Source organism: Talpa europaea (genome assembly GCF_964194135.1).
Source record: "Talpa europaea genome assembly, chromosome: 2".
NCBI lineage: Eukaryota > Metazoa > Chordata > Mammalia > Eulipotyphla > Talpidae > Talpa > Talpa europaea.
Window position 1 is genome coordinate 106,380,818 of NC_140068.1, and position 18,151 is coordinate 106,398,968.

Sequence of the window (18,151 nt, forward strand, 5' to 3'; positions counted from 1 at the left end):
GATGCCCCTCACCCTCCTGCTGCTGCTCTGGGGGCCCCTGGCCCTGATGGAGACCCGGGCGGGTGAGTGCGCGTCCAGCTGGACACTGTTGCTCCAGGAGGGAGGAGCAAGGAGCCCCCTGCGGGTGCAGCACCCCAGGAAAGGCTCATCTCCCCCCAACCTCTTGTACCCCCTACAGTCCCATTGTGTTCTGGCCCCTTCTGTCCCTCCCGCCTCCCCTGAGTGCTCTGGCCCCCTGAGTCTGGGCCCTTCTTGGCCCACCCCCCTTTTCACTCTCACGGCCCCGCCCCTTTCTCCCCTCCAGGCCCATCTCCCTGGGCCCTGGGCCCGCGCTGAGGAGGGTCAGCCCGGGTCTCCCCTCCCGCACCCAGGCTCCCACTCCCTGAGGTGCTTCCACACCATGACTTCCCGCAAAGGCAACAACAACGGCAATGGCAACGGCCTCGGGGAGCCCCACTTCATGGCCGTGGGCTACGTGGACTACAGGCAGTTCGTGCGGTTTGACAGCGACTCCCCAGGCCAGAGTGTGGTGCCGCGGGCGCCCTGGGCGGGGCAGGTGGGGTAGGAGAACCTGGACCAGGAGACTCAGAACGAAAGGTACAACATTCAGTGGTTCCAAGCGCTCCTGAGGGACCTGCGCGGCCGCTACAACCAGAGCGAGGACGGTGAGCTTCGCGGAGTGGGGCCAGGGTCAGGTCACCCCCCATTCCCACCCTAAGGCCCCGGGTCTCAGGTGTCCCGGGTCTCAGGGTCCACTGACCCCTCGAGGCGGGTGGATCAGCCAGGACCCTCCCCCGGGACTGTCCTGCCGGCCCTTTCATTTCAGTTTAGGTTTATTCAGGGTGAGGGTTGGGGGTGATTGGGGGGCGACCTCCGGGCTGACCACAGGGGTGGGTTTCAGGGTCTCACACCCTCCAGAGCATGTGTGGCTGTGAAGTGGGGCCAGACCTGCGTCTCCGCGGCGGGTATGAAAAGTTCGCCTACGACGGCGCGGATTTCATCTCCCTGAGCGAGGACCTGCGCTCCTGGACCCCCGCGGACTCGGGGGCTCAGATCACCCAGCACGAGTGGGAGGCGAAGGGAGGGCCAGGCGTGTCAGGAACAGTATACAGGGCAGGTGCTTCCCGTGGCTCCTCAGGTTCCTGGTTTTGGGGAAGGAGGTGCTGCAGCGCACAGGTAAGAGGGGCCACAAGGCCTCGGACCTCCCCTCTCCTGGCGCCCCACAGGGAAAATGGAATAATGGGCAGAACAGCAGCTGCTTTCTGGGCAGAGAGGGAGAGTCCCCTGGGTTTCATGTTCTGTGCTAGAGAGAGACTCGCCCAGAAGACACCACTTTTCTGGACGGTTAAGGAATCCAGTCTCTCCTGAGGGAGGGAGGCCATCCTGAAATAACTCTCCCTGGATCCTGGTGACTCTCAGCCATCCTGGGAACCATGAGTTTCTCTTTCAAGGTCTTGGTTTTGGTCTGAGAACATTTCTGGATCTGACTCCTGCCTTTCTGTGTCATTCACCCTCCACCCAGGTCAGGAGCAAAAGTCTGTGATATCCTCAGAGACCTGCATCCTCCACCCTGGGCTCTCACCTGTTTATCCCAGATTCCCCAGACTAGGCTGGTTTCTGGGCTTTGTGCTTCCTCCCTCCAAACCAATTGTCATGTCCATTCTGAGGATGGTCAGTGAGGCTGCTTCAGTGTCCAGGAAGGAAAAACCCAAAGTGTGAGTTTTTGTCCCTTCTCCTCAGATCTCCCCAAGACACAAGTGACCCACCACCCCACCTCTGACCAGGAGGTCACCCTGAAGTGCTGGGCCCTGGGCTTCTACCCTGCGAACATCACCCTGACCTGGCGGTGAGATGGGGAGGACCTGACCCAGGACACAGAGCTGATGGAGACCAGGCCTGGAGGGGTTGGAAGCTTCCAAAATTGGGCGGCTGTGGTGGTACCTTCTGGAGAGGAGCAGAGATACACATGCCATGTGCAGCATGAGGGGCTTCTGGAGCCCCAAGTCCTGAGATGGGGTAAGGAGGAGAACATGGGCACTGAGCTTCTGCTCAGAGGAATCAGGAGCCCTTTTGGAGACCTTCAAAGCATCATGTGGAGGACTGGGGCTCAGGGTCTCACCTTCCCTTCTCTTCCAGTGCCCCCTCCTCTGTCCTCTGTCCTCACCATGGGCATCATTGCTGGCTTGGTTCTCCTTGGAGCTGTGCTCACTGGAGCTGCGGTGACTGCAGGTGTGATGTCGAGGAAGAAGCGCTCAGGTAGGGAAGAGAGTGGAGGGTCTTGTCCACTGGGGTCTTTCATGTCCCAGGAAGAACTTGCCCTTCCTGGTTAGTAGGGAATATGATGCACACACATGTGTTGTCCAGTCTGGAACAGATTGCTAACACTGAGGTTTATGTAAAGTACTTCTAAAATGAATCACCAATTGTTCACGGTATAAATGTGGTGGTAGACATCTGTTTCCCAGTAAATGTCACAGGGGAAGGACCCTGCTGTGGAAAGACTCCAATTCCCTTTCATATCCATTCTTCATATATCCCAGTCCTGCCCTTGGTCTTCAATCACATTTCTAGAAACTTCCCTGTGACCCAGACTTGGGGATTCCTTTAGGGCTCCATGGGCTGACTCCTCCCTTGTCTCACATGATGTTTCTTCCCACAGGGGGACAAGCAATCAGCGACACTCAGGTGCAGGTAAGTGTGGATCAGGGGTTGGGGATCTGAACCCCTGTGGACAGCATAGAGGGAAATCTAGGGGGAGTCCTCCTCATCAGTTCCTCTGAGGGTCTCATCTCTTGCCTCCTACAGGTCTCTTTAGTGCTTCCTCAGGCAGCAACAGCACCCAGGATTCTGGGATGTCTCTCACCCCCTGGGACACACCAGAGGATGGGGCCAGGCTGTGGGGAGCTGTATGTGGGACAGTCTTAGGGTACAGTGGGCTATTGAGAATGTTATCACTTAATGTAACTCACCCGAATTTTTTCAATATTATTTTCCATCGTAGAATGGGAGCTCTGCCTTGTGTGGAATTGAATGTTATAGGATTTCTCTCCCCCCATTTTGTAACTTCAGGATCCTCTGCTTTATTTAATTTTATTTGTTTTCTAGCTGTCAGTGATAGATATAATTTTTTTATTAAATATATTTATTTGTTCCCTTACATCATTGTTAATTTTTGTATAATATTTGATTTCTCTCTCAGGTGTAGTCCTTGTAGTTCTTTCATCACCATAGCACCCAATGTTCATCACCACAGTCCCTTCTGCTCTTCCCTCCCCTGCTGTATGCCTCATATCTAGGATCAGGCTGCAAGTTTTGTCTTTATTCTAACCCTTTGTTTGATTTATGTATATCCCACATATAAGGGAAACCTTCTGATAGTTATTTTTTCCTTCTGACTTATCAAGTTTATTATCCTTCCTACCCCATCCATATTTCCCAAATGGCATGAGCTTATGTTTTTGATCACTGAGTAGTATTCTACTGTATATATGTACAATATGTTCTTGATACAGTCATCTATTTTTGGGCATTTGTGTTGTTTCTAGGTTTTACCTTTATAAATAGTGTTGCAACATAAGGGTACAGGTGTTCTTTTGAATCAATGTTTCTGTGTCCTTTGCTTAGATCCCTAGGATTGGACTTGCTGGGTCATATGGTAGCTCCAGTTTTAGTAGACTGAGGAACCGCCAGACAGCTTTCCATAGTGGTTGGACCAGTTTGCACTCCCACCAGCAATGTAGGAGAGTTCCTTTTTCACCACATTCTCACCAACATTTTTTGTTGCTATTTTTTTGATATGTGCCATTCTTAACATTACTCAGCAATCAAAAAAGATAAACTCATGCCTTTTGCGGCAACGTGGATAGAGCTAGAAGGAATTATGCTTAGTGAAATAAATCAGAAGGAAAAGGAATAATATCAGATGGTTTCACTTATAACAGGAATCTAGGGGAACCAAATAAGAAGACATCATTGTAAAAAAATGATAACAATACAAAACACAACAAAACAAAAACAGACAAATAAACCAGAGACATAGTGCAGGGAAGGAGGAGGGAGAGGGATCAGATGGAGGGAGGGAGGGAGCAGCACAGGGGACTGAGGTGATGTTGCACTGGTGCATTGACAAAGGAAATTCTATGGGGACTACACCTGAGGGGGTGGGGAAGCAAATATTGTTTAAAAATGAACAATGATGTAAAAAATAAATTATTTTTAAAATATAAAAAAATAAAATAAAATATCAGTAAATAAATAAATAAAGGAGAAAGCACCAGAGGAGTGATGGCTCCTACCAGATGGATAAACTCTTGTTCCTTCAGTTGGCTTCTTCGGGTGCCACATTTGTGTACAACACACGGGTTCCTCCCCTTTTAAGGCCCTGTAGGTGGACTTCACAAAAATCAAGCCTTGCAGAGGCTACAGATATTTGCTTGTTCTGATCTGCACCTTCTCTGGGTGGGTAGAGGCGTCCCCTCCAGAACGGAGAAGGCCCAAGAAGTCACCAAAGCTCTTGTAAGAGAAATAATTCCTAGATATGGGGTCCCAGTGACCATTGGCAGTGATACTGGCCCAGCCTTTGCTGCTGAAATCACCACTCACCTGACTCGCTTACTTCACATTACATAGAATCTTCCCACCTATCGCCCACAGAGTTCAGGGACAGTAGAGCGAGTCATCCGAACCATTAAAACGACTCTAGGAAAGTTTTGCCAGGAAACAGGTTAGCCCTGGGTGGACCTTCTCCCCTTAGTGCTTCTCAAAATTCGGTGCACTCCCCGGGCTAGTGACTATATCCCCTTTGAGATTTTGTTTGGCCGGACTCCCCTTTGTGTGTGGTGAGGGGAGACCTCAGACACACTGGCGAACGGGGACTAAATCGGCAGCTGCAGCTCCATATTAAACTGCTACACAAGATTAATGAAACTGTCATCCAGAGGGCCCCGTTCCTCTGGGATACCCAGTTCATCCCTCCCTGGGGACTGAGTCTGGGTAAAGGACTGGAAAAAGAGCCCCTCAACCCTGTCTGGGTGGGGCCCTGTACTGTCATCCTTACCACGCTACTGCTGTTAAAGTTGCAGGTGTTATTCCGAGGGAACATGACTCCCCAGTTACATCAGCTCGCCAGAGACGTCGGAATGGTGGACGTCATGCCGGGACCCTGCACACCAGCTCAGACTGACCCTGCGGAGAGACTCCGACCCAACACCGTGACCTTCTGCAGCCCTGCTCCAATCACAGCCCGGAAGCCGGTTGGCCTGCGCACGGCAGAAGCTGGAGGAGCATCACAGGTGGAATGCTTATGGGCTGCTGAGTTGGACCCGGTGTTGGCTGCTTCTCTTGTTTCTCTTGGTGGGAAAGCATCACCACACTGTGCCTTGCTCAAGCCTGTCCTGGGTGCACTGGTCTCCATTCTTGTGATGCTCGCCCTTGGGCCGTGGCTTTTAATCTGGCCACACAGTTTATCCAGTCCCTTTTGGAGCCTACTAAACTCCACATGTTAGTTAGACAATATGAGCCCTTAGGCTCCTTTCCTGCTGCTTGCTATGAGTCCATACCTTGATACTGCCTAGCACCTAGTAGGGGTATCAAAAGAGGGCAAATGAAACAAAGTTTCCCAAGTCTTCCCTTAGGGAAGTCTACCGCTTTAATCCCGCAGCTTGCTGAAGCAAAGTAGTTGCTGGGTGTACTGCACTGCTTGTCCATGGTGGTAGCTGTGACTCCCTTGAAGCCCCTTCCTGAACAATAAAGAATGCTTATGCTGTGAAGGATGGGATAGCAAGTTTCCTCATACAAACTGTATAAAACCTTGCCATTCTTGTTCTTGGGTGCTCAGCCCTTTGGGTAGCAATTCCACTGAGCCCGCTGGTGTGACATTAAATCTCTCCATCTCTCTGAGTGCTGTCTGATTTCTCTGAGAAATTGCTGTTACAAAACCACTTCATGTCTGTGAGAATGGCCTATATCAGAAAGCCCAGACATTAACAAGTGTTGCCGAGGACATGGTAAATAGGGAACAGTCCTACATTGTTTATGGGAATGTAGACTGGTTTGGTTTTGGTGGAAACAGTATCAAGGTTTCCACAAATAGCCGAAGTTCTCCTGACTAAAAAGAAGGAAAATGGAGGCATCACACTCCCAGACTATAAAGCCATTTTATTAAAACACTATGATACTAGAACAAAAACAAACACACAGACCAATGCATTGAATAGAAAACCCAGAAATAAACCCAATATTTATGGACAACTAATCTTTGACAAAGGAGCAAAGTATAGGCAATGGAACAAGGACAGTTTGTTCAATAAATGGTGCTGGGAAAACTGAACTGCTACATACAAAAAATGAAGCTAGACTACTACCTCATACCATGCACAAAAACCAACTGAAAATTGATAAAATAATTCAATATAGGCTCTGAAACCATAAAATATATAGAAGAAAATATAGGTGAAACACTACATGATCTAAATATCCATAGCATCTTTAAAGACACAACTCAGAAATCAAAGAGTGAAGGAAAAGATAAACAGCTGGGATTACATCAACCTAAAAAGCTTTTGTCCAGCAAAAGAGATATTAGCTAAAACAGAGGGACCCTTCTCATTGGAGAAAATTTTTGCACACAACACAACTGGTAAGAGACTGATCACAAAGATCTACAAAGAGCTCACAGGACTCAACAACAACAACAAAAAATCCAGTCAAAAATGGGAAGAGCTAAAAAGACGTATCCAAAGAGGAAATGCAAATGGCCAACAGGTATATGAAAAAATGTTCAACATCACTTAAATCAGGGAAATGCAAATCAAAACCACAATGAGATACCACCTCACACCAGTGAGAATGGCACATATTAAAAAAAAAACAGGAAACATAAGGAGGGTGGGAATTGTATGGGAAATATAACCAATATGAAAATGCATACATTGTGCACAAATGAAAATGATGTAAAAATACATAAAATAAAATATAAAAAAATAGGCAATAACAAATGTTAGCAAGGATGTGGAGAAAAAGGAACACTCCCATATGGCTGGTGAGAATATAAACTGGTCCAACCATTATGGAAAACTGTGTGGAGTTTCCTCAAACTACTAAAATGGCGCTGCCATAGGACTCAGCAATTCCACTCCTAGGAATCTACCCAATGTATACAAAAGCATTAATTCAAAAGGATACCTGCCCCCCTATGTTTATTGCAGCACTATTTATGATAGGTAAGATGTGGAAACAAGCCAAATGCTCAAAAATAGATGACTGGATCCAGAGGATGTGGTATATACACAATTTTGATTCAGCAATCAAAAATGATCAGCACATGCCATTCTCAACATGGATGGATCTAGAGGGGATTATGTTCAGTGAAATAAGCCAGAGAGATGAAGAAAAATATTGGTTGATTTCACTTATAGGAGGAATATAGGGGAATCAAATAAGGGTCCAGGAAAATAAATAGCAGTAATAATAAATAAAAAAAAACAAAAATAGCAGAAAACTATAAATCAGAGACATTTTGCAAGGGAGGGGAGGCAGAAGGAGCAAAATGGAGAAGAGCACAAATGACTATGGTTATGATTCATGGGTGAATTGGTGCTGGGAATTTTATGGGGAATACACTTTATATATATATATATATATATATATATATATATATACAGAATTGAGACTTCATAGAAGATTAAAAGTGTATCTGCCCTAGGGCACAGCAGTCCCATGCCTATGTATGTACCCACAGAACACAAAAACGCTACTATGAAGGACACCTTGCACATCTGTCATCACTGCAGCACTATTTACAATATCCAAGCTATGGAAACAAGCAAAGTGCCTGAAAACAGATGAGAAATCAAGAAGAAGTGGTATATAGATAATAGACTACTACTTATCAGAAAAACATAAACTCATGCCATCTTGGGCAACATGGATGGTGCTAATTAAATTAAGTCCAAAGGAGAAAGACAAATATGTCACTTATATATGGCATAGAGAAGTCTAACAAACTTAAAAACTAACCCTTGAACCCCTCAGGCTGCACCTATTGCTGACCAGGGCTGCAGACCAACCCAGCCTTCCTGGCTCAGCATTGCTGGATGGTGGACTGACCTTCTCTAGTTTGGCATCAAGACTCATTTGACTACAAAGCCTGACTCCCACTGACTGAGTCCCCCATTGTTCTTGTTGCACCTACACCACCACTGGATCCCCAGCCTCCCCTATTTGCTAGAGCTAAGATGGATCTTGTACTCGATGCTGCAGATAATTATTTTTTTATACCATTTCTATATCCAACCACAGGGCCAGAGTATGACATCTTCCAACAAACTGTCATTCTCCGGGTTATAAGAAATCTTGGTACTTTTATCCTTTGCTTCCTCTTTGTGACAATGAGCTGTTACCTTGTCTATAGTCATTCCCTAATGAACCACCCACAATATTTATAGAATCAAGTCTACTGAGAATCATGTTTACTGTTAGGTCATTACCATGGATTAAGTATTCCCACCATTTAAATCTTTATGTGGAGCTGAGAGGATATGGCAAATTATGTGACAAATAGGAGAGTTTCCAAACAGCTGGATTCAACTCATTGTTCCTGTATGGTCCTTCCTCTTTCTCACCAACATACTAATCTCCTGGATTCACAGAGGCCTTCACCGTAGACTTATAGATAAGCGAATCCATGAACCTCATCTCTGGAAGATCCTTCTTCACCTGCAAGTCATGGTTTTCACCCTGTGGATGGCTTTTTTCAGAGTCTACCTTGTCATCTCTACCTTTAATTTTTCCATTATACCAGCTGGTTTATTTAGGTTGTACATCTCGCTCAATGTCTGCACAATTTCCATTCATGACAATGATTTCTCTCTCCTCAATCTTAAGGCCATTTATTAATGAATCAGCTCATCAGCCAGGCCATCACCTCTTCTCTAACTAAAACTGTGGACGATATTTTACATTGTGGAGTAGAGTTGGAGGCTCATTCAAAAACCCTTCCTCCTTTGAAGGGAAGAAGGTGACAGAAAAAAGCACAGCATCCAGCGGAAAGTTGTTGTAAAAAATAAGAAATTATTCAGTGGAGAATTTACAAAGACTGAGCAGATTATTGCCCAATTATTAAATATTTTTTAAAGATTTATTTATTCATGCATACAAGAACCAGGGTACACGTGTGCCAGATATGTGGGAGCATGAGAGGATTCACCAGAGACAGAGTGGGGACTAGAACAGGCAGACTGACTGAAATACACTGCTGAGGGGAGCAGCGGGAAGACAGGAGAACTCTGCTGCACCATATGGGTATCTCCCTGGCTGGCCAGGACGGAACCCACACTGCAGAGGCTGCGGACAGCTTCACAGTGCTGTACTCAACCACCTGCGCTACCAGGAGGCCAATTATTAAATATTTTTAATGATAGAAAATAATGTACATGCAGCCAGGAGACAGCAATGGTAGCATTTGAAACTCCATGTTGAGGGCCCTGCTGAGCGATGGTCATGCTGAGAGACCAAGAGAAACCAACCTCCTGTATAAACACCAGTGATGACCTAAGTGGTGACTGTGTCTTTCCAACCAGTGAATCTGTAACTTATATAGTCTCATCAATAATTTTAAAAAGGTGGAGAAAAAATAAATGATTGAGGGGACCAGGTTATGTCCTTTTGCCTTAACCCACCACATTTGTTAAGGAAAACTCATTGTGCTAATAGCACCAAGGCTCAGCGCCGTAATAAGGAACATAAATACAGTGACAGGTGGTGCCTGGTGTCGGGAGTGAGCTCCATCTTCCCTGCTGGCCCGGGATGACCACCTGTAGTACTTTGTTCAAGGGGGAGCCCCAATGTGACAGCAGGTCTGATAGAATCTGTAGTGATATGCAAATGACCTTTTCATATTTCATATGCCCCCCGATTCTCTGGGACATTGTTAAATGTTACATTTTACTGATGAATAAATAAACTAGAATTTTAAAAAAGATTGATACTACCATGATTTATCAGATGTGGGATTATTTAATTTAACATTTTGATGTTTCTTTTTAAAAACCATTATGTAATAAGCATAAAATTATGTGAATGTAAATACATTTAGAAAGGGAAATGTGATGCCCAAGTAATATATTTCACTATTTCTTTTAAAGATTTATTTATTTATGCATGCAAGAACTGGGATACAGGCCAGAGGTGTGGGGGTTGAGAGGATTCACCAAAGACAGAGAACATGGGGGAACAAAATAGGAGGAGTGACCAAAATACACTGCTGAGGGCAGCAATGGTGGAGTCAGGAGAGGTCTGTTGTACCATGTGGGTCACCTCCCTGGCTGGGGATTGAATTCATGCTGCAGAGGCTGTGGTTAGCCTCATTGTGCTATGTCTTAACCCCTTGCACCACCAGGGAGGGCGCTCATATATACTTTTTGTTTTTTATTTTATTTTTGTATTCCCCATACAATTGCAACCCCCTTATTTTGACCCCAATCCCTCCCCTCCCCACCCCCCACCCCTCATAGAGTGTCTCTGGTTCATAGTTGTTTGTTGATTGTGATTTTTACTTTCTTACAGTTATTCATTTTCCTGGTCCCTTATTTAAGTTTTCTAGATTCCTGCTATGAGTGAGACCATCCGGTATTTTCCTTTTTCTTTCTGGCATATATTCTTTTTAATGAAACTGAGGCACTTCAGTTTTGATATGTTTTGAAGTTATAAATCTATAACTTTCTATGAAGGGTAACGATGGCCACGTATTTACCCTGTCACTGAAGATTAACATTGAAATTGTCATCTTCCCACTTTTTTTCTCTACCTCCTCTGCCAAAAAATCTAATAAATACATTCATATGTTTTAACATAAATATATTGGAGAAATATGGTTTGCAAACTATTAGCTATTTATGTGAACCAATGAAAGTTGATTAGGACTATTAAAAACACACACTCACACACACTGACCCTTGAAGTCTGCATGTAAAGCAGCGGATACCAGAAGGGCAAGGGAAGGGTGAACACAAAGCAGGGAGGGAGCACAGTGGACTCTGCTGGAGGACTGTGGGGCTCAGGGGTGGGTGTGCTACAGTGACAGCACCTGAGTGGGGACCCTGCTCTTCTACAGTGTAAGCAGTGATGTAACCAGTGCCCCCTCAATAAACACCGTCTCGTCTCTTGTTGCAAAGGGCATCCTCATGTATCTGGGGTCACATTAGCATAACGTGAGGAGGTGGGGAGACTGGCCCAGCCCTGCCCATGAGGTCCCTCCCCACACTGACCTGTGTCTCTCCCTGATGACTTTCCTGCTCCAGCAGAGGCGGGGCTGACTCCATTCCTGCCTGGAATTTATGGTTTCCTGAGAAATAATGTCCACTTCCCTATGGAAAATAGACATCCAGACATAAACTGATTTTTTTTTTTCTGGCTTGTTTTTTGATGTGTTAATTGAAAAGATTCCTAAAATTTGATTGGAAATAAGTTGGAGGCCTGAGGACCAGCCAGAACTGCAGGTTTGCTGTGCTGAGTCTGTGCAGGTGGGCGCGGGAGAGGCTGTGAGGAGCTGAGGGGGACGGGGCCTGTGTCCAGTCGGTGCTCAGTGCATCTGCTCCTTCGTCTTTGTGCTTCAGGAGCACCTGTCCCAGCAGGACCTATGATCACAGGGACTCAGACCCCACCTGGGCCTGTCTTGTCTCCAGGATGTGGGTGGAGACCTGTGTGTGCCTGGATCAGGCTACGCTCAGACAGGGCTGGGCCCTCAGGCCTCAGTGTGTTTATATTTTGCTTCTCCGGGTTTTTTGGAGCACACCTGTTCTTTTTCATATTCAGGGATCAGGCTTAGGCACCCGCCATTGTCCCCACAAGCCCAGGGCTGCCTCTACCCACTGGAGTCTGGTGTTAGAGATGAACGTTTCAGACTCATCCTGGTGTGGGTAAGAATTGTGACCCAGAAGATGACCCAGAAGTGTGTGGGGACAGGAAGAGGGCTACTCTCCTAGCATGGGCAGGTGGGCCTCACTAGGACGGCACCTTTGGGAGAAGACCTGATGGACACTCCATGCCCACAGGGTGTCTGCGGAAGCTCTGTCCAGGCAGGGCGACCTCAGCCCAGACGCCCCAGGATGGGGATGTCTGTGTGTCAGAGGCTGCGGCTGGAGCAGGGGTCACTGAGACGGGGTCTGTGCACCCACATCATGCAGACGTTGAGGACGTTGGAAGGGTTTTGCCTTTTCTCTGAATAAGACGTGGGGTCACACGACCTCTCTGGACAGAGACCACCTATGTCAGGGCCCTTTAGGAGCATCCGCCGTGAGACACAGGTGTGTGGGGGAGAGAGCACCCGGAGAGAGACGCAGGGACCATACATGAGAGGGGAATGTGAAGAAGCCCCCCTTGCTTCTCAGCGCTGGGCTCACCCCAGGGACAGGAGGTCGTGGAAGGAGACACTTGGGGGAGACCCGTGGGGTCACCGGCCTTGACTGTGGTTTGTGCTTTCATTTTGCTCCTTTTGTCCCAGACTGGCCTGGCCCCTTTTATCGGCTTCTGTGGGTCCCCGCCAGAAGGTGCCTGAGACTTGTGGCAAATTTCAGGCTGCAGTGGCCCCACTTTGGGGCAACCCTGTGTGGTTGGGTATTTACCCACGAGGGGACGGGAAACTGGTGTTTTGTTGGGAAACTCTTCTCCTCCCTTCCCTTCCTCTCTGTGCGCGCCACTCTCCTGTGTCCTTTCACACTCAGAGTGTGCTCTGCCTCTATGCGGCAGATGGCAGAACTTGCAGTTCTTGGGGCCCCAGGATGCCCCTCATTCTGCCTGATAGCAGATTGAAGATGTTTTCTCTAATCAGGACTCACTTTCCGATCTTTGCTGCTCTGTCCCACCAGGTCCCCTCACTCCACAGCAGGAATCCCCCCAGAATTAGAGAAGACAAGAACAAAGCCCTCAGTGGGGATCTGACCCGGCTCCTGCTGTGTTTGGAGCAGGACCTTGTCCTTGTGCCTGGCAGGTCAGGGCTGGGGAGGGGTTGACCTTCAGGTGAGCTGAACAAGCAGACAGAGCAGGACAGGGGCCTGTGGAGGGACCCCGTCTCCTTGGGGTCACTGTCGTGTGTCCTGAGGCTTCTCAGGGACACCTGCTCACACTGAGGCAACAGGACTACAAGCAGGCTCTGGCCTTTCCTCATGGGGGCCTGGGTCAGGGCCTCTGAACTGGGGAGTCACTGGGTGATGATGGGGAGAGGAGGGCAGTTTTCACCCCAGGCCCAGGTGCTGGGAATGGAGGGGCCTGGTGTTCTGAGCAGAGTGTGTCAGGGGTTTGGATTCCACGGGGTGGGAAGGGAAGGGAGGATGTTTTCCTCCAATAAACCTCATGGTGTCTAGCAGCACAGAGGGTCAGAAGCCCTGATAGGAGCCAGGTCTGTCCTCCTTGGTCTCAGGGCCTAAGGGGCCACTAGGAAGGGCCCTGCTCCTGCTGGTGGGGGTCCCTGGGCCTGCTCCCCCCTGAGCCCAGAGCTCCTGGCTGCCCTGATCCTCTGTGTGGGCCTGGCTGCCTCCTGCCCTGTCTCTCCCCAGCCCTAAGGAGATGGCACCCTGCTCTTGCCCCAGCTCTGTGCTCTGCCTCCTTCCCTGCTGCTCCTCTTCCAGTTGCCCCCTGAGGGTCCCCAAGTGAGTGTGTCCCTCTCTGTATCTCCCTTGGGTGGGAGGGGCCCATGGCCTCTGGGAGCTCTTCCTGCAGGAAGGATGGCTGAGTAGGGGGTCCTGGCTCTAGAAAGATGGGAGTGCTTCCAAGGTGAGGGAGAGGAATCAAACAAGGGAGGGAGGAGCACAAGGGACTATGGTGATTGTGCACAGGTGAATTGGTGGTGGAATTTTATAGGAACTTCCCCTGAGTGGAGAGAGCATACATTGTACAAAAGTGAAGACTGATGTAAAAAAAAAAGAAGGGGGAGCTCCCCAACCACTAATTTGATGACACAGTTAAGAGCAGTCACTGACCTAGACCATGAGGGGGAGGGATGACAACTGTTAAAATTGAATATACCTTTCCCCTCATTTTTGCTTTTGACACTATGTGTATTGCAAACACTTGTCAGTCACTAATTCATTTCTTTCCACTAATATATATATATATATATATATATATATATGGTGTCAGCTATATGCTCGGTGCTGTGTATAAATCAGACTGAGCCCCATCTTCAGAGAGCTGCTTTCATGCAGGAGACAGTGAATTACAAAGAAAAGAATTCCCCCCACCCACCTCCACGTGTAGGGGGGCTGAGAGGAGGGATAGGCAGTGAGCAGGTCAGACAGCAGGGCAGGGAGGGGTGTGTGGGGGCAGCTGTGTGGGGGGTCAGTGTGACGGTGGGATGGGAGCAAAGCCTTGGGGAGGGGTGTTGGGGGTGTGCGTCCCATGGAGGCAACAGCCTGAGGGGGAGCTGGCTGGTACCAGGGGTGCAAGGACAGAGGGGGTGAGGATCAGCTGGAGCGAGGGCGAGGGCGAGGGAGGAACACAGGAGTGGGTGTCAGAGGCCTGGGAAGAGGTCACCCTGTTGGGCTGGGGGTGACTGTGGGGCTGCAGAGCCCCTGCCAGGCTGTGAGCAGAGCAGGACCTGGTTCAGCTCCCAGGTGAAAGGGGCCCAGACTGGGGGTGGCAGGAGAGACTAGTCTGTGTGTGTCCAGGTGAGAGAGGAGGAGCTCAGGCCAAACTGGCACAGCACAGGTGAGAAGTGGCTCTTTGGAGGTGCAGGGGGCTCCTGAGGACAGCACAGTCCTGTCTTCTCCTTCCCAGGCCTCTTCAGGCCATGGGATCTGGTTGGGCAGCAGACTGGGGGAAACTTTGTCTTCTCTTTTTTTTTTTTTTTATTGAGGTAACATTAATTTACACACTACGTGGAAGTGATGTGTACAGCTTCTCACCCGGCAGCTGTATATTTCTCACACACCCACTACCGAAAGTCCAATCATCATCCTTTACCAAACTATTCCTTCCAAGCTCCTTCCCCTCTGGTGACCGCCATTTTGTTGTGTTTCTAGATTGTTTTTTTCCCTTTGTATCCACAAATCACACAGTATTTGTCTTTCTTAATTTGACTTATCATAATTCCGTTAAATTCTATCCATATTCTTGTAAATGGAAGGATTTCATCTTTTTAAATATCTGAGTACTATTCTATTGTGTGTGTGTTTGTGCATGATATATGAATGTGAGATATATGTCACATTTTGATAACCCACTCACCTGTTCTCCAGACATGGGTTGCCCCATATTTTGGCTATTGTAAATAGTGCTGCAATGAAAATAGGGGCCCTGTCTTATTTTAAGTAAGTGTTTTCATATTCTTTTTTTTTTTTTTATAGAGGCATGTTTTTCTTTCTTTCTTTATTTGTTTGTTTGTTTGTTTTTGTTTATACATGCACTGGGTACAGTCAGAAGTGCGGGAGGGTGAGAGAATTCACCAGAGCCAGAGCGGGGAGCAGAGCAGGCAGAAGGACCGAAGGACACTGCTGAGGGGAGCAGCGGGCGGCAGGAGAGGTCTGCGCGCCATGTGGGACCCTCCTCCGGTGGCCGGGGAGCAGCCGGGGAATGAACCGGCGCTGCAGAGGCCGCGGGCAGCTTCGCAACCCAGTGCTCAACCGCTGCGCCACCGGGGAGGCCCGAGTGTTTTCATATTCTTAAGGTAAATATCCAGAAGTGGAAATACTGGATCATATTGCAATTCTGTTTTTTTTTTTTTTTTTGAGAACCCGCCCTATTTTTTTCCAAAATGGCTGCACCAATTATATCCAACCAATAGTGCACAAGTGTCCTTCATCCCCTGATCCTCACAAAATTTATTTCTTGACTCTTGATAATAGGCATTTTTATTGGTGTCAGCAGAAATCTAATTGATTTTTTTCAATTGTTGAACCATCCTTGTGTTGCTGAGGTAAATCCTGCTCAGTCAAATGTGCATTTGAATTAGGTTTTCTAAGGTCTTGTTGAGGATGTTCGCATCTATATTCATCAGGGATTGGTCGGTAGTTTTCTTTTTTGTGTGATGTCCATCTCTGCTTTGGTAACAAGGGAATGTTGGCCTCATGAAATGTGTTTTTCAGCATTCCCTCTTCCTCTATTTATTTTTTAAGAGTTGAGAAGTCAGGTGTTAGTTCATCTCTAAAAATTTTGTAGAAGTCACTGAAAATGTCTGGTCCTGGGCTTTGTTGTTTGGGAAACTTTGGATTCGTGTTTTGATGTCTTTGCTTGTAGTTGCTTTGTTGTGAATCTTCCTGATTCAGTCTCAGAAGGTTGTATACTTCTAAGAATGTGTCAGTTTCTTCTAGGTTATTTGAGGTTATTCAATTTATTGACATATAGATATTTAGTATTGTCTTATTGTCCTCTGTATTCCTAAAGTGTCTATTGTAACTTCTCCACTTTTGTTTCTTATACTATTAGAGGGCTCCCCCATCCCTTTTCCCCCTTGAAAGTGTAGCAAAAGATTTGTCTATTTTGTTTATTTTTTTTAAGAACCAGCTTTTGGTTTCATTGATTTTTTAAAATCTGTCTTCGATTTCTTGTCATTTATTTCTGCTTTAATTTCTTTCTTTCTACTGTCTTTTGGTTTCATTTATTCTTTCTAGTTGTTTTAGGTGTCAGGTTAGAGTCTTTTTTTTTTTTTTTAAGAGAGATCAAGGCCACAAGTGTGTTTTGTTTTTTTTTTTTAAAGATTTATTTATTTATTTATTTATTTATACAAGCACTGGGTATAGTCAGAAGCATGGGAGGTGAGAGAATTCACCAGAGCCAGAGCAGGGAGCAGAGCAGGCAGAATGACTGAAGTACACTGCTGAGGGGAGCAGCAGGTGGCAGGAGAGGTCTGCATGCTATGCGGGACCCTCTGGTGGCCGGGGAGCAGCCGGGGTTCGAACCGGTGCTGCAGAGGCTGCAGGCAGCTTTGCAACCCAGTGCTCAACTGCTGAGCCACCGGGGAGGCCCTAGAGTCTTTACTTAAGCTCTGTCTTGATTCTAGGTGTGGCCTGTATTGCTCTGTATTCCCCTCTTAGTGCTGCCTTTGCTGTGCCCCACTGATAGGCTGTCATTTGTCTCAAGGTATTTTTAAATTTCTTGGTTGCTTTCCTCCTTAACCCAATAGCCATTTGGTAGTGTGGTGTTCAATCTCCACATATTACTTCCTCCACCCCGGTTTCTTTTTATGGTTGATTCTAGTTTGATGCCATTGTGATCAGAGAGATACTAATATGATTTCAGTCATTCATGAATTTATTGACACTTGTTGTGTGACCCAACAAGCGGTGTATTCTGGAGACTATTCCATGTGCACCTGACAAGAATATATATTCAGCTTTTTTGGAGTGTAGTGCCCTATAACTATCTATTCAACCCACATGGTCTAATTCCTCACTTAAAGCTACAGTTTCCCTGAGTTCTGTCTGGTGGATGTGTCCTTGATCAAAGTGGGGTATTGAATTTCTTTACCACTGCTGAGTTGCTGCCAATACCTGTTTTCAGATTTGTTAATAGTTGCCATATATATTTTGCTGCTCTTCTGTTTGGTGCATGTATATTGATGAGTGTTATGTCTTCCTAAAGAAGTATTCCTTAATCATATGATATTCCTTAATCATATGATATTCATCCCTGTCTCTTGTTAGTCATCCCCTCGTGGGTAAATGTTCAGCCAAACAGGGTTGGCCCAAAGGAGGGCCCGAAGGCCTGTCACAATCTAAAGCACCTTCCCGTGGGGACCCATAGAAAAGGGTCAGAGACAGGCAAGTCTGGAAGGAAAAGAGAAAAATCAAGATAAAAGCTGCCATTGTCACCTCCCCGCAGTCTCTCACTCACCTCTGTGTCACCCAGTCCAGGACCAGGAAGCACGTGCAGCTTCTTCACATGTCTCTCTGCTCCACGTGCCTCCCCCAGGTCTCCTCTTGGCTCTTTCCTTTCTTCACTCTCCTTTCCAGCTTCTCCTCCTCCCTGCTCAGCTCCACATTCATTTAGGTGGAACAGGGAAACTGGAACCTCCTCTTTCCTTGGGAGACCCCCTGTTACAGTCCTCTCCATCACCAGCATGTGCGTGTGTGTGGGTGACACCAGCCCTGCAGGGATGGGCAAGGCCCCTGATGTACGCAGTTCCCTGGGCAGTCACAGGCCAGCACTGCTGCATCCCCCA

At 47.3% G+C, this 18,151-nt stretch overlaps 1 protein-coding gene and 1 pseudogene across 2 annotated transcripts in view; both read left to right on the forward strand.

The window, feature by feature from the left end:
* LOC311188217 (class I histocompatibility antigen, Gogo-B*0102 alpha chain-like) overlaps positions 1 to 18,151 on the forward strand; it is a gene marked incomplete at both ends in the record, with an annotated part of 231,494 nt that overhangs the window by 195,366 nt on the left and 17,977 nt on the right. The gene's annotated exons all lie outside the window — the stretch shown is intronic.
* LOC311167620 (lathosterol oxidase-like) lies at positions 8,388 to 9,058 on the forward strand (annotated as a pseudogene). The gene has a single exon. The product of its transcript is annotated as a lathosterol oxidase-like (transcript).